This window comes from Leptodactylus fuscus, chromosome 5 (genome assembly GCF_031893055.1).
Source record: "Leptodactylus fuscus isolate aLepFus1 chromosome 5, aLepFus1.hap2, whole genome shotgun sequence".
NCBI classification, from domain to species: Eukaryota; Metazoa; Chordata; class Amphibia; order Anura; family Leptodactylidae; genus Leptodactylus; species Leptodactylus fuscus.
This window is the reverse complement of record NC_134269.1, coordinates 19,608,614-19,622,569: the sequence shown is the minus strand read 5'-3', so window position 1 is coordinate 19,622,569 and position 13,956 is coordinate 19,608,614. Positions and strand designations below refer to the sequence as shown.

The window sequence follows — 13,956 nt, the reverse complement described above, 5'->3', positions numbered from 1 at the left end:
ATAAGAGGATCAGGAGCCGGGTTACTGTAATAAGATGTTACACTGGAGTAATAAGAGGATCAGGAGCCGGGTTACTGTAATAAGATGTTACAGGGTAATAAGAGGATCAGGAGCCGGGTTACTGTAATAAGAAGAATTAGAAGATCATGACCTGGGTTATTCTAATAAGATGTTACAGGGTAATAAGAGGCCCAAGAGCTGGGACACCGTAATAGGTCAAGACACAGGGTTCCTGTAAAATGCCAAAATATTCAAATGTTACACTTTTCAAATAAAGGGGTAAACCAGACTTACATACAGTTATTACTGAATAACGAACAGTTGAACCTTCTAATATAATTTTACTTTTTGATTACTAACATCTTAAAAATCCTTACTTTGTGTTAGCGAACGCATAAAAATACTGCTGACAATTGTCCTGGTAGAATATCTGATGAATTGGCATGATGATATTTTACTTTTAGCAAAGTACAGGAGCAGTATCATCCTGGCTGGTAGCACTTCACTGAAATACTGAAACAAGCTGTATAGATTAAAAAAAATATTTTTGATTATCCAAAACACATTGTCTCCATTACTGTATATACTGTAGCACTGATACAATGTTTCTCATCTATGGTCAGATCCCTTGTGACTTGCAATACATTATTTTTAGTGAGATTTTCTATCTATATTTCACTATATGTGTGTGTTCGGTTTCCGTTCTACGTCCTTTCTCCATTCAGCTTACTGTCGTTTCCTTTGTCCTTATTTCCTTCTTTCAAATAAAAATTTCCTTTTATCCTTTTTGCCATCCCACTCATTAATTTATTTTCCGTGATTTTCTTATTTACTCTTCGTTTTCCTGTTGCGTCATTTCATTTAACAGTAGATACATTGTTCATGTTTTTTCTATAACTGGTCTATTGTCTTGTTTCCCTTGATAGGGTTTATTTTATAAAATGGTGCAGCAGTAGAATACATCCTATCACTGAATAATAAAGACATGAGAGTCTTTTCATAAAACATTCAACATCTCATAATGATGCATCAGACGTTTTGATAAGTCTATTAATGGTGTTAAGACCCACAATGATCTCTAAAATGAAGGGGCATTGTCGACGACCAGTTGAGCGTTCTGTCCATTCCAATTCCTCGGAAAGCAAGTGGTACGCAGACTTTTTATAAACTTTCCATGAGTACAAATGTTGCGTTTTTCACTTTCTGGATTAGGAGAGTAGAAAAAGACAAAGTGGTCTACTATGTCACACTGTAGAGTTTACCCTCTGCCGTAATCTATGTCTGGACATAATGGGCTTCTGCTCAAGTGGTAACAGATAATAAGCACTGCTATCATTTTCTACAGACCCCTTAAGGACATGCTACTTTAATCCAGTGAAGCAATACAATTACGATGTTTCCCCGTCTAGGTAAATTCATCCTGACATGGCACACTGATGGTGTGTGCTGTATGTCTGGTGAGGAGCCATAATATTACTATTATTATATAATTCCATGGTGCTGGATATTATTGTATTAATTCTAAGGAGGTACATTATTATATTAATTCTATGGTGCTGTACATTATTATATTAAATCCATGGCGCTGGACATTATTATATTAATTCTATGGTGGTGTACATTATTATATTAATTACATGGTGCTGTACATTATTTTATTAATTCCATAGTGCTGGCACTGGACATTATATTAATTCTATGGTGCTGTACATTATTTTATTAATTCCATGGTGCTGGACAGTAATATATTGATTCCATTGTGCTGCACATTATTATATTAATTCCATGGCACTGTACATTATTATATTAATTCCATGGTGCTGGACATTATTATATTAATTCCATGGTGCTGGACATTATTATATTAATTCCATGGTGCTGGACATTATTATATTAATTCCCTGGAATTGAACATTATTATATTAATTCTATGGTGTTGTACATTACTATATTAATTCCTTGGTGATGTACAGTTGAGGGTTTACATACAATACAAAATACAAGTAAAATGCTAACAGTGACCAACTGGAACAGTTGGATAGAGGGCACTGCCTGCAAGGGCTTACCATCTATGAGGGAAAGTGGACGGTAGGTGAGGGTAGATTCTGATCTGATGGGGGATGTGGTGACACTAGTGTTATTGGAGGTTGTAGACCTTCCTGAATAGGGGAGTCTTCAAGGTCTTTTTGAAGCCTGTGATTGTGGGGGTCAGTCTTATGTGTCATGGTAGTGAGTTCCAGAGTATGGGGGATGCACGTGAGAAGTCTTGGAGGCGGTTGTGTGAAAAGCGGATTACCGCTTGGTAGTAGCACAGTACAATACTGAATAAAGACGACCTGCATTTTGTAATGAGGGTGGTCTGAATGGCTACCCAATATTTATTCCTTTGTGTGTCTAATGATCTAGTTAAACAACATAATTAGTTTCCAGACTTTTTTCAAAGACGTTTTCGTCTGGCAATTTCAGGTTAAAAGACGCACATCTCACAGAAACTTGACATACCCCATTATAGTCAAGGCTCTAATGGTGTCTGCTATTTTTGCCAGAAGAGCTCACACATGTTTCAGATGTGAACTAAATGTAAGTCCTCATACACTATGAGCTATAATATCAAGGTTGTATGAGGCCAAAGCATAGCCATGAGCATGAGGCCTTAACCACACAAATGTATGGTTTATCAGACGTCTAGCATATTGTTAATTTGGATTTTTCTGAATTAAAAAACCTTTACGAATATATTTTAGGTATTGTTATATAACTTTTCATTATCAGACTTAGGCTGCATGCACACGGAGTTACGCTGGGCTTGTAAAAATACTCATTCACAGCCGTACACGCAAGCGCTGCGGACGGCTCCCGAACACTTCCCATTCACTTCAATGGGAGCGCTCGTAACACTCCCATTGAAGTGAATGGGAAGTGTTCGGGAGCCGTCCGCAGCGCTCGCGTGTACGGCTGTGAATGAGTATTTTTACAAGCCCAGCGTAACTCCGTGTGCATGCAGCCTAAGTCTTACTTTGCATTCATTACAGTTGAAGTTATCTTGAGTTATTGAAATAATGGCAAGTGGATAGTTGGGATGTAAGAATAGAATCCCGAATCTGCTGAAATGTTTTGCATGAAGTATTTTTTCTATTAGTTTACTGGGCTTTCTGTGAGGACACCAAGCCTTCTGTGTAAGACACTATTATTGTATATGTAAAAAGTGGGGGACCCATATAATAGGGCTCCCACTACAGCATTGGTTTTGCCGCCTGCAAGGCCATAGGGCATGCAAATGAACAGACTACTTGAAAAGTCCTACATAATATCATGGCTCTACAGTAGCCAGTAGGCTTATGTTCTTTATAGCATGTTACGAATTTATGCAAATAAAATAAAAATAAATAAAATCTAATTTTATTTTTGTTTAAATAGCTGGTTATATAGAGAGAGCTTCAGATAAGATTGCATTTGCAAACCTCTCTACCTAAATTGGACCCTACATTAAAATATATATTTTGCCTTGCCCGTCCATTTTTTGTCACCCATGTTCACAGAATCACTTTACATCTCATGCAATGGGCCAACCATGTGGTTTACAATGACGGTACCTGCTGCCTATGTTTTAGTTATGTTGAGGAGCTGACAATGGAAGATCCATCCACCAATAGGAGAGTACAGACTAAATATTTGTTGTATCACGGCAATGTTGTGATCTAAAGTTACAGGTCGTCTATGACTATACCAAAGTACTAGTTACTGCTACATTACATATTTATAAAGTATTCTACTGGGGTTGAGCCGATCTTGAGAATTCAGGATCGTTTTTAAAATCCGATTTTCGATCATTTTCCAGCCAATCCCGATTGTGATATTTGCTCGATCGCCGATTGGGATCCAATCTTTCCCGATCGCTCAATCCTATACTCTACTTACTCCTTTTACATTCATGCCATATTGTCCGCTTTGTACTCTTGGTATTTTATGTGCTTCCTCCAGTTCCATCTCCTTACCATAGCCTACCTTTTCTATCGTAGATCACCTGCTTATCTTCCCTCCAGCACTCCCTGTAGTAAATCACTGAATACTTCTTTTTACCATTTTTTACTCTTTGTCCTAATAATGCCTACTGTACACGATCATATATTTTAGTCTGTACCCTATCCATGTCTCTAAAATGATAGCACACAAATAAAGTTATTTTCTTGGCCCCGCACACATCACTTGTGATGTTCACAGATCTTCGTGGGGGCTGTGAACCTGGGCCAAAAGACTCAGGGCATGTCCATTTACTGTCCGTTTTGCAATTCAGACTCATTCAAGTGTTTAGCTTTGTGTAAAGTGCAGACGGCACAAAGATGCAATCCGTCTACTGTCCATTGTGTTTTATCACGGACCATAAACAAACACATTTAACATACTGACCCCCTATTATGCTTTTCTGACTGTACTTTCCTCTTCTACCGCTTTGCTTTTTCTCCTTTTTTTCTTCGTAGACTATTTTATTGTATTCTTTGCTTATCTACCATTCCTGTGTGATATCGGTACTTCTTTAGCTTCTCCTATTTGCTGCCTATATTTCCTAGTCTATTTCTTTGTGCTTCCAGTACTTCCATCTACTTTGTTACTGTACTGCTTGTATTCCTTCATCTACCACTCAGCTTTTCCTCTGCACTGCCTGTACTTCCTAACCTATTACATTATTCTTCCTATGAAGTCTGCTTTATTCATCTTTCCTGTGACCTGGTTGTACTTCCCAACCCACATCTGTGTCATTCCCAAGTTCTGCTTCTTTGTAATACTAATATTCCCTCACCTACTACTCTACTTATTCTCCGTGCCAACACTTTTTCCATATTCTTTACTCATTTACTTTATGTACTTCATTAAATCCTCTATTTTGCTCTGTGCTTCCTCAATAATTCCTTCCTAACTCCATTTATCATTCTACGTCTCCTTTGTGCCACCTGTACTTCCTCATTCATCCCATTACTTCCATCCAACCCAGACTGTAAAGACAGTAATATATCACATCCTTTTGTGCTTCCTTTCGATAAAACTCAGATTTCCTTCTCTTCTTAGCGACTTCCTCCATAAATAGCTTGTACTTCGTCTATTCTTCCATCAGCATCCTGTCCTCCATCCATTCTTTCTCTGATTTCTTGATCATTTACTATGTGAACGTTAAGTATTTTCTCTCTGAAGTGACGGCGATTTTGCTTTGTGCCTTTTGTGTTGAGGCTCTGTACTCTTTCTTCTGCCATATTAATCCAACCAACACTTTCTTTTCCAACCGTTTTATCTCACCTTCTTTTTCAGAGGCTCCAATGGTTCCCTCTCCCCCTTCTCTCCTTCTCTTCTCTTTCATTACCTCACAGCTCTGTCTATTCCACGGTATTGAAGTCTGTCTTTTGAAGGTTTATTTCCAAATCATTTATGTGTATGAAAACATGGACAAACAATAACTCAACCACCACATGCTACAAGGTTTAGGGTTACTGCCTTGCTGCACATTTTTGGTACTGCGTAAGGGAAACAGGCGATTTTTTTTTACTACAAATAAAGAGTAAAATTTTAGGCTGAAAACAAAAAAAAAAGTGAACTGGGGATAGAAGGTTGCAATCTGTGGGTACCTGATATCCTACAAATAAAAAAAGGGAAATAAGGGTCCTTTTAAATGCATCCAGACCACGGCTGGATTGGCAGAGGGATGGACTAACACAGCTGAGATCTGTTGCGGTTTAGCCACTGCCAAAAGTGCACTGCGGTTTCTCGCAGCCAATCAAGAGGCGAGGTTTGAGTTTTGGACGCTCTTATTTTTTGGGGGCCCTGGTCCTGTGAGATTGGGGGTGGTTGTGTTAGGAAGGGGCGCAGCCTCTGTTCTTTATGAAATAAACCATATTAATGTTTTCCCTTTTTTTTTTTGGATGGTGGTTGAAAATGAAAAGAGGGGGAGTAGACTGCTTTGGAAGTATGTGCAAGGGAGGGGTACCAGGATTATTTTGGGGATGGATGCTTGGGGAGGGGGGTCTTTTAGTAGCGCCAAGTTGGCTTAATGAAACCTTGTCTGGTTTCCCTTCCTCCTCTGCTTCTTTCTCACCATTACACCATCAAATACTCCTTCTTTATCTCTCCCTTTGTGCAGATTTTCCTCCGTTCCTTCCGTTCGTTTCTTTTCTCAGAGTCTCCCACACCTCATTCCTCTTCTTTTTTTCTTTATCTTCCATCTGTTCTTTTCTTAATCTTCTTTTTTAATATTCCTCATCACACTTCACTTGTATCTTCTTAACGTAACCTTTTTCTTGTAAACTTTTATTACCCACCTCTTCCCTAACTCTAAATGTCGCATTGCTTTGTCAATCACTTGTCCACATTTATTGCAATATTTTACCTTATGGTTGTCTTGTATGGGACCAGTTATTTTGACCCTTATTTCACGTTTCTTTTTTTATGCTTAGTCCTAAAAGATTCCTCAGTCATTTGGCTTCTTTCAAGGGATATATAAAAGCATGCAGAAAAGAATAATAATAATAGATGTATTAACACTAATATTAGAAGTTACAGTACAAATGAAAATGATTTGGACGTCGGAGCAGAACATCGGAATTGTGCCGAGTTCTGAACAGAAATGGTTAAGTACCCCACCTAGGCCGCGTTTTTGTTATTTTTTTGGCTTGATTTTCCCCTTAACTCTATTAACCGGTTAAGCTATTGCTTCGTGCAAAAATGCTGAATGGACACAAATCTCTTAAACGCGGTGATTAAATGTGCCTACCGAATTTCAACGATGCCGGACATGTTGCAAAGAGTCATTAAAGAAAGTCATTGAGTACTTGGATATCAAAAAATATTGTAAACTTTTCCACGTAAACACATTCTGCACTAAACAGAAAAAAATATACTCATGAGTGTGGCCAAGTAGACAAAGGGATGTGAAACAGATCACTGTGTTTAACCATATGTTAGCATCCTGTATATCATTCCAAAGTTGTTAGGTAGAGTACTGAATTTAACAGCCGAGTCTCTGTCTTCATTGACTCGGACACCCTTCGCGAGTTGTGACTTTTTACCTAAAACCGACTACTTCGGTCAAAAAAAAAGAGCCATTTAAGAGACATACATACAGCCATTTGTTCAGCCTAATGAGAGCACTTTGCATTTATAAAGAATGTGAAAATGAAAAAGTGAGCACATTATTTGTAAATCTGCCTGAATGGGTGCCTTGCCCAATCAAGCTTGCAATCTAATTTTTGGTGCCCAAGGGAGACCAAGAGACTTGCCAAGGTTGTGTGAATTTACATTCATTAATAGGAGTGGAAGTTGGCATATCGATGGCTTTGATTATTTAAAATGATGCACGACCCATTTGGGTTTATTTATCAAAAATAATAATTTTTTAAAAAAAAATCTCCCGAAATCAGATCAGTATTTCGTAACAATCATTTGACAACTTTTCTGAATGGGGGAAAGAATATCGCTTTACTTTTGTACGGCTTTACCAAAATTTGCTATCATTTCCATTTATCTAACGGGCTCGCACATCATGGTGCCAAATGTATCCGTACATAGAATAAGAGAGATTTTTTATAAGGTGAAATGGAATTAAGTTATTGATTCACCAGAAAATAAGAGAATCATTTTGTGTTGCAATTACGAAAAAAATGAAGTCCCATTTATTCCTTGTGTTGTGATTAAGCCTTTGTAAAATAGCTGCCAAATTGATATACTTCAGGATCTGGCCTCATCGAAAGCATTGTCTATATACAAACCTGGTTAAAAAAAAATAAAATTCTCGCGTAATACAAGATCTATACTATGCGATAGGTTTGCCAAGTATCGTTTATATTGCACGCTACAGATGAGAGTATATAAAATATGAATATTTATAGCCTAAAGCTAATTTACAAAATATAAACTTTAAATTCTACACAATCGTATCATATATACAATTTTTTTTTTTCTTGATGTACGGTTTGAAAGACTATTACTAAAAGAATAATTACGTTTTGCTCAAAATTATATCACAGTATCAGTGCTCCTAAGGCAAAGCTCGGTGAAGGTAACCAGTTTATAGCTGACCCTCACATACGGACAATTTGGTAGCTGTGCGCTCGTTCTACACCATATCCAAAAAACTGAAATCAATGCTGTAGAAAAAACTTAAGCTAAGGTTTTTAAAAAGAAAACCTTAAACAAATTTTAATTTTGAAAAATTGGAAAAATACTGATGTGACTGAAGTGTGATAAACCACTACATATCAAGACACTGCTAGGGATCATTCGCGTGCCTATTGCTTTTCTGGTGGATCAATAAAAGACTATTGAGTAACCCTGAAATCCTTTAGATGAGCGGATAAGTATTTTATGGTAATCTTATGGAGACAAATAAGCCATATAACACTGGGCTATGGGCAATACACACGCTTGAAGCTTCAGCTGATGGCAGGCTGGCACAGGAGTATCACGGTGACATGGCGGCTACGAGACTAAAAATGTCCACTAGTCTCCAAGATAGTCGTGATTATACATCGAGGAAATTTTGGGTGGAAGATGATCACTCTCGCCCCTTTATGTGCCATCACTACTGTAGATAAAAAAAATGTGTCAAATTTTCTTTTTGCCAAGCAGAATCACGACCCAAAACTTCCACCACCTAAGCTGAGCAGTAAGATTGTAGAGGCTATGCCTCCGATGGAGTTAGTTTGAGGGTAGCACACCGACATCCCAAGTCAATTCCACTGCATATGGATCATCATTCTCGTGCTTCCTTAACCCTTCTAAGTATTACTCACTGAACACATTTTTATTATACACATTAATATTTATAGTTTGTAGACGAAGATAATTTAATTAAAAACAAATCAATTATTCATTTCAAACTGAGGAAGAGGTCACCAAGATGATTCACAGACTGGCTCTGTATCCCATATGGTAAAGGTCTAGCAGAGAGTTTTGGCTATAACATGTGTGGCTATAAAATTATATTACAGATGTATAACGGGATATGTGCAGTATGGAGTATGCTGTATTATACAGGAAGATAGGAATATTACAATTAGATGATCCCCTGTCATGGATTATATATATATATATGCCCACTGGTTGTAAAATACCGGATCTCCACCCTAAAATAAAAGTCAAATATGTCCAGTTGTCTGCAATGGTGCCACAGTTGTCTACAAATGTACATGGTGAGAACTTATAAAGTACAGGAAATAGTTTGGGGTTGAATGTGGAGAAGAAAGACTTTGTAGAAAAAAAGGAGAAGATATGGAGAACAGTTGTGTGGAGTAATAGGGGGACGTCTAAGGGGAGGATATTTAATAGAAGATAAAAGGAAGGATATATGAAGTAATAGGAGGAGATATAGGGGAGGATATATGGAGTAATAGGAGGAGATATAGGGAGGGGATATATGGAGTAATAGGAGGAGATATAGGGGAGGATATGTGGAGTAATAGGAGGAGATATAGGGAGGGGATATATGGAGTAATAGGAGGAGATATAGGGGAGGATATGTGGAGTAATAGGAGGAGATATAGGGAGGGGATATATGGAGTAATAGGAGGAGATATAGGTGAGGATATATGGTGTAATAAGAGGAGATATAGGGGAGGATATGTGGAGTAATAGGAGGATATATAGGGAAAGTATTTATGAAGTAATAAGAGGAGATATGGGGGAGGATATATGGAGAAATAGGAGGAGATATAAGTAGGATATATGGAGTAATAGGAGGAGGTATAGGGAAGATATATGGAGTAATAGGAGGAGATATAGGAAGAGAATATATGGAGTAATAGGAGGAGATATAGGAGGAGACATATGGAGTAATAGGAGGAGATATAGGGGAGGATATATGGAGTAATAGGCGGAGATATAGGAGAGGATATATGGAGTAATAGGAGGAGATATAGGGGAGCATATATGGAGCAGTGGAAGGAGATACAGGAGAGGATATATGGAGTAATAGGAGGAGATATAGGGGCAGGATATATGGAGTAATAGGAGGAGATATAGGGGCAGGATATATGGAGTAATAGGAGGAGATATAGGGGAGGATATATGGAGTAATAGGAGGAGATATAGGGGAGGATATATGGAGTAATAGGAGGAGATATAGGGAGGATATATGGAGTAATAGGAGGAGATATAGGGGAGGATATATGGAGTAATAGGAGGAGATATAGGGAGGATATATGGAGTAATAGGAGGAGATATAGGGAGGATATATGGAGTAATAGGAGGAGATATAGGGGAGGATATATGGAGTAATAGGAGGAGATATAGGGAGGATATATGGAACAATAGGGGGAAATATAGGAGAGGATATGTGGAGTAATAGGAGGAGATATTGGGGAGGATATATGGAGTAATAGGAGGAGATATAGGGAGAGGATATATGGAGTAATAGAAGGAGATATATATGGTATAATACCTTATTCACATGACAGAGACGAGATTCAGACATATATTGAGCAGCATCCTTATGACATCAGCATTTCTAACGGACCCATTATCTTTAATGAGTGAATCGGGTCCATAAAAACGGTCCCAATAGTCCGAGCCAATGCCACTTGACCAATGTACTTGTGTGAATGCTGCGATATGAGGGGATATAAGGAGTAATAGGAGGAGATATAGGGGAGGATATATGGACTAATAGAAGGTAATATAGGGAGAGGATATATAGAGTAATAGGGGGAGATATAAGGAGAGGATATATGGAGTAAAAAGGAGAAAATATTAGGAGAGTTATATTAGGTAATATGAAAATGTAAAGTTATACAGAGGTTATATGAAGTTATAAATCTTTGGGAGGGATGAAATAGATCAATAATATATAGAAATCCAGACTACTGTTTACAAAAAAGGTTTTATAAACTGAGGTTTTTTTGGCTGGTCACATGTAAGTATAATAGGATGTAAGAAGGCCACTAGTTATGCTATGAATATATGGAGTAATAGGAGTAAATGGAAGAGGAAAGTAATATGAAGTAAAAGGGAAAGTATAGAATAGGGTTATACAAGGTAACAGGGGTTATAGAGAGAGGAAATAAGGGATCACATGAGTCACAGGAACAGGTTATATGGAGTAATATGGATTACAGAGAGAGGATATATAGTGTGACAAGCTTATGTGAAGTGCAGGGGTGCAGACGTTGCAAAGTACATAGATAGTACTAAACGGTTGTCGGGCTGGTACAGATTAGTAAATTTGCAGTTAAAAAGATAAGCAAAATGCTGCTTTCCAGGCCAGTAAATGAAAGAAAGCAGACATATGAAAAATCTCCTAACACATTCTAGTGTGAATTTCTGCAGACTGTGGCCAAATTAGGGCATCTAAAATGTCTCCCATAAGTCTTCATCCAGCGAGAGATACAGGGCTCTATTTACTTTGTGTGCTCTCATCGGCACTGTCCAGCAGCTGCGGGGTTAACAGGTCTCCGTTCTGTAATTTCTCCCCCTTGTTTCCTTGGCTTTGGGCCCACAGCCAGCGCAAGTCTTGATTTAAACCCCACTTTACAATCACCTCATCAGGCTGCCCCAGGAAATGACAGCCCCAGCAGGGAAAGGGGGGTGTTCATGTGCGCTTAACTCTTCAACTCCCCATTACTGTATGCATGCTGTCTATGTGATGAAGGGGTTAATGGGATGGGACTCTTTTCCCGCGCTATGTCCTCCAAGGCACTCTTCAGCCATCGTACATTCCCCAGACCTCAGAATTACATACAATCTTTCCTGAATGTCTCTTTTTCCCTGAACTATCTCTTTTTGCAGAGCATAGTCTTTTCATGCACTCCCTGCTCTCTCTTTTCCAGTCGCTCTCTTGCTCTCTCCCCCTATCCCAGGCCCAAAGTACTTTGATCAAAACAAACTTGTGTGAGTGATATTGGAGTTATTTCAGGTCGTGCTGGCTCAGGCTCAGGTCTGTTCTGCATTAACTTGACTTTTTTTTCTATATATATTTATATATATTGCGAGCGTAGCGTTATTAAAGGGAAAGTGTCCATTTAAAAAATGCAAAGAAATCACACTTTTATTGTCTCTACACTTTAATAGACAGGCTTAAATGAACTTTTATTCCTGGTTTGTGACCCTATAGAGGAACAGACACATTTATAACCACAGTTTTTTTATTTATATGTTGGCCTGTTTCAGAGAGAGAGGGACAGTCTACATGTCACATAGCTCTCTCCTATGTTTGTCAGCTTGTTGTGGGAGGAATAGAATCCATGTCACATAGCTCCTCCCTCCTGTCTTTGTCACCCTGTGGTGGGAGGGGCAGACTTTATATCATAAGGGTGCATGCACACTACGTAACGCCGGGCGTGTATGAGAGCCGTACACGCCGGCGTTACAGCAGGGCTGCCGAACACTTCCCATTCACTTCAATGGGAGCGCTCGTAAACGCCGCTGTTACGAGCGCTCCCATTGAAGTGAATGGGAAGTGTTCGGCAGTCTGCCGTAATGCCGGCGTGTACGGCTCTCATACACGCCCGGCGTTACGTAGTGTGCATGCACCCTTACAGTTCCTTCCTTCTGTCTGTATAACATTGTGATGCCAGGAGCAGACTCCATGTCACATAGCTCTGCCCTCCTGTCTGTCACCCTATGATGGGAGGAGTAGGCTCCATGTCACATAGCTCTTCCCTCCTGTCTGGGTCACCCTATGGTGGGAGGAGTAGGCTCCATGTCACATAGCTCTGCCCTCCTGTCTGTCACCCTATGGTGGGAGGAGTAGGCTCCATGTCACATAGCTCTGCCCTCCTGTCTGGGTCACCCTATGGTGGGAGGAGTAGGCTCCATGTCACATAGCTCTGCCCTCCTGTCTGGGTCACCCTATGGTGGGAGGAGTAGGCTCCATGTCACATAGCTCTGCCCTCCTGTCTGGGTCACCCTATGGTGGGAAAAAGTTTTTTTTTTTTTTTTTTTTTAGAAATATAGAAAGTCAAATCACCCTCTAGTTGAGTTGCCTTTTTGCTTGCTAACAAACTGTGGTTAAATACTGATCAAAAAACCTTACCATACATTCTCCCAAAGGGTTTACTTAAAAAACATAATTTGTCCTGCAAAAAGACAGCCCTGGATTTAGCAAAAGGGAGAAGTATAAGCGCTTCATATTTCTCATTGCTTTTTAAGCGACTCTTGACTTTGGCTCAAGAAAAAGGCAGCAAAATCTGCAACACTATGACTGAGGCTCCAAGTTATGGAAACGCAGCCTTTTTTTGGCGCAAATATTGCTCCCCTTTTTTGAGCCAAAGCCTATTCCTTTTGTAGCCATTCTTGGCTTTGGCTCAAAACCCCCCACAGAATTTGCCACAAAAAAGCAGCGTTTCCTCAATGTGGGGCCTCAGCCTAAAAGCTGCTTTTCCGCAACATAAGGCTTCAGCCATATACAGCTCTGTAAGTGGAAATGGGTGTTAGAATATGGCTAAATAATTTTTTTTCAAATGTTTTTTGGTATTTACAAAACTATAGAAATCTGGTATTATTGTGATTATACTGACTAGCCAAATATATGTAAGGCCTCGTTCACATATGCGTTGGTATTCCATTCGGGGGAGTCCACATGGAGACTCTCTCCCAATGGAATACTGAACGCATTTGCAAGCGGTGTGCAGTGAAAGCACATGGACCCCATAGACTATAGTGGGGTCCGTTTGCTTGCCGCCAGATCTTTGCAGGAAACATGCAGACAGGAATGTAGTTCACAATCTACTTTCCTGTCCGCATGATTCGTGTAGGCAGCACGCGCCAAGCACACAGACCTCATTATAGTCTATGGGGTCCATGTGCTTTCACTGCACACCGCTTGCACCCCATGCGAACTTCCTGAACGGATTACCAAACACAGATGTGAACCAAGCAGATTCCGCCTAAAATCAGCAGAAAGAAAAGTTCTGCACCATTACAGTCGATGGGGTCCATGGGTAACCAATTTTTTAGCGGAGGAGCACCTGATCTTACGGG

The 13,956-nt window shown here is 39.4% G+C and overlaps 1 protein-coding gene across 4 annotated transcripts in view; it reads left to right on the top strand.

Moving 5' to 3' along the window:
- NFIX (nuclear factor I X) overlaps nucleotides 1-13,956 on the top strand; it is a 143,107-nt gene that overhangs the window by 41,038 nt on the left and 88,113 nt on the right. The window lies entirely within an intron of this gene.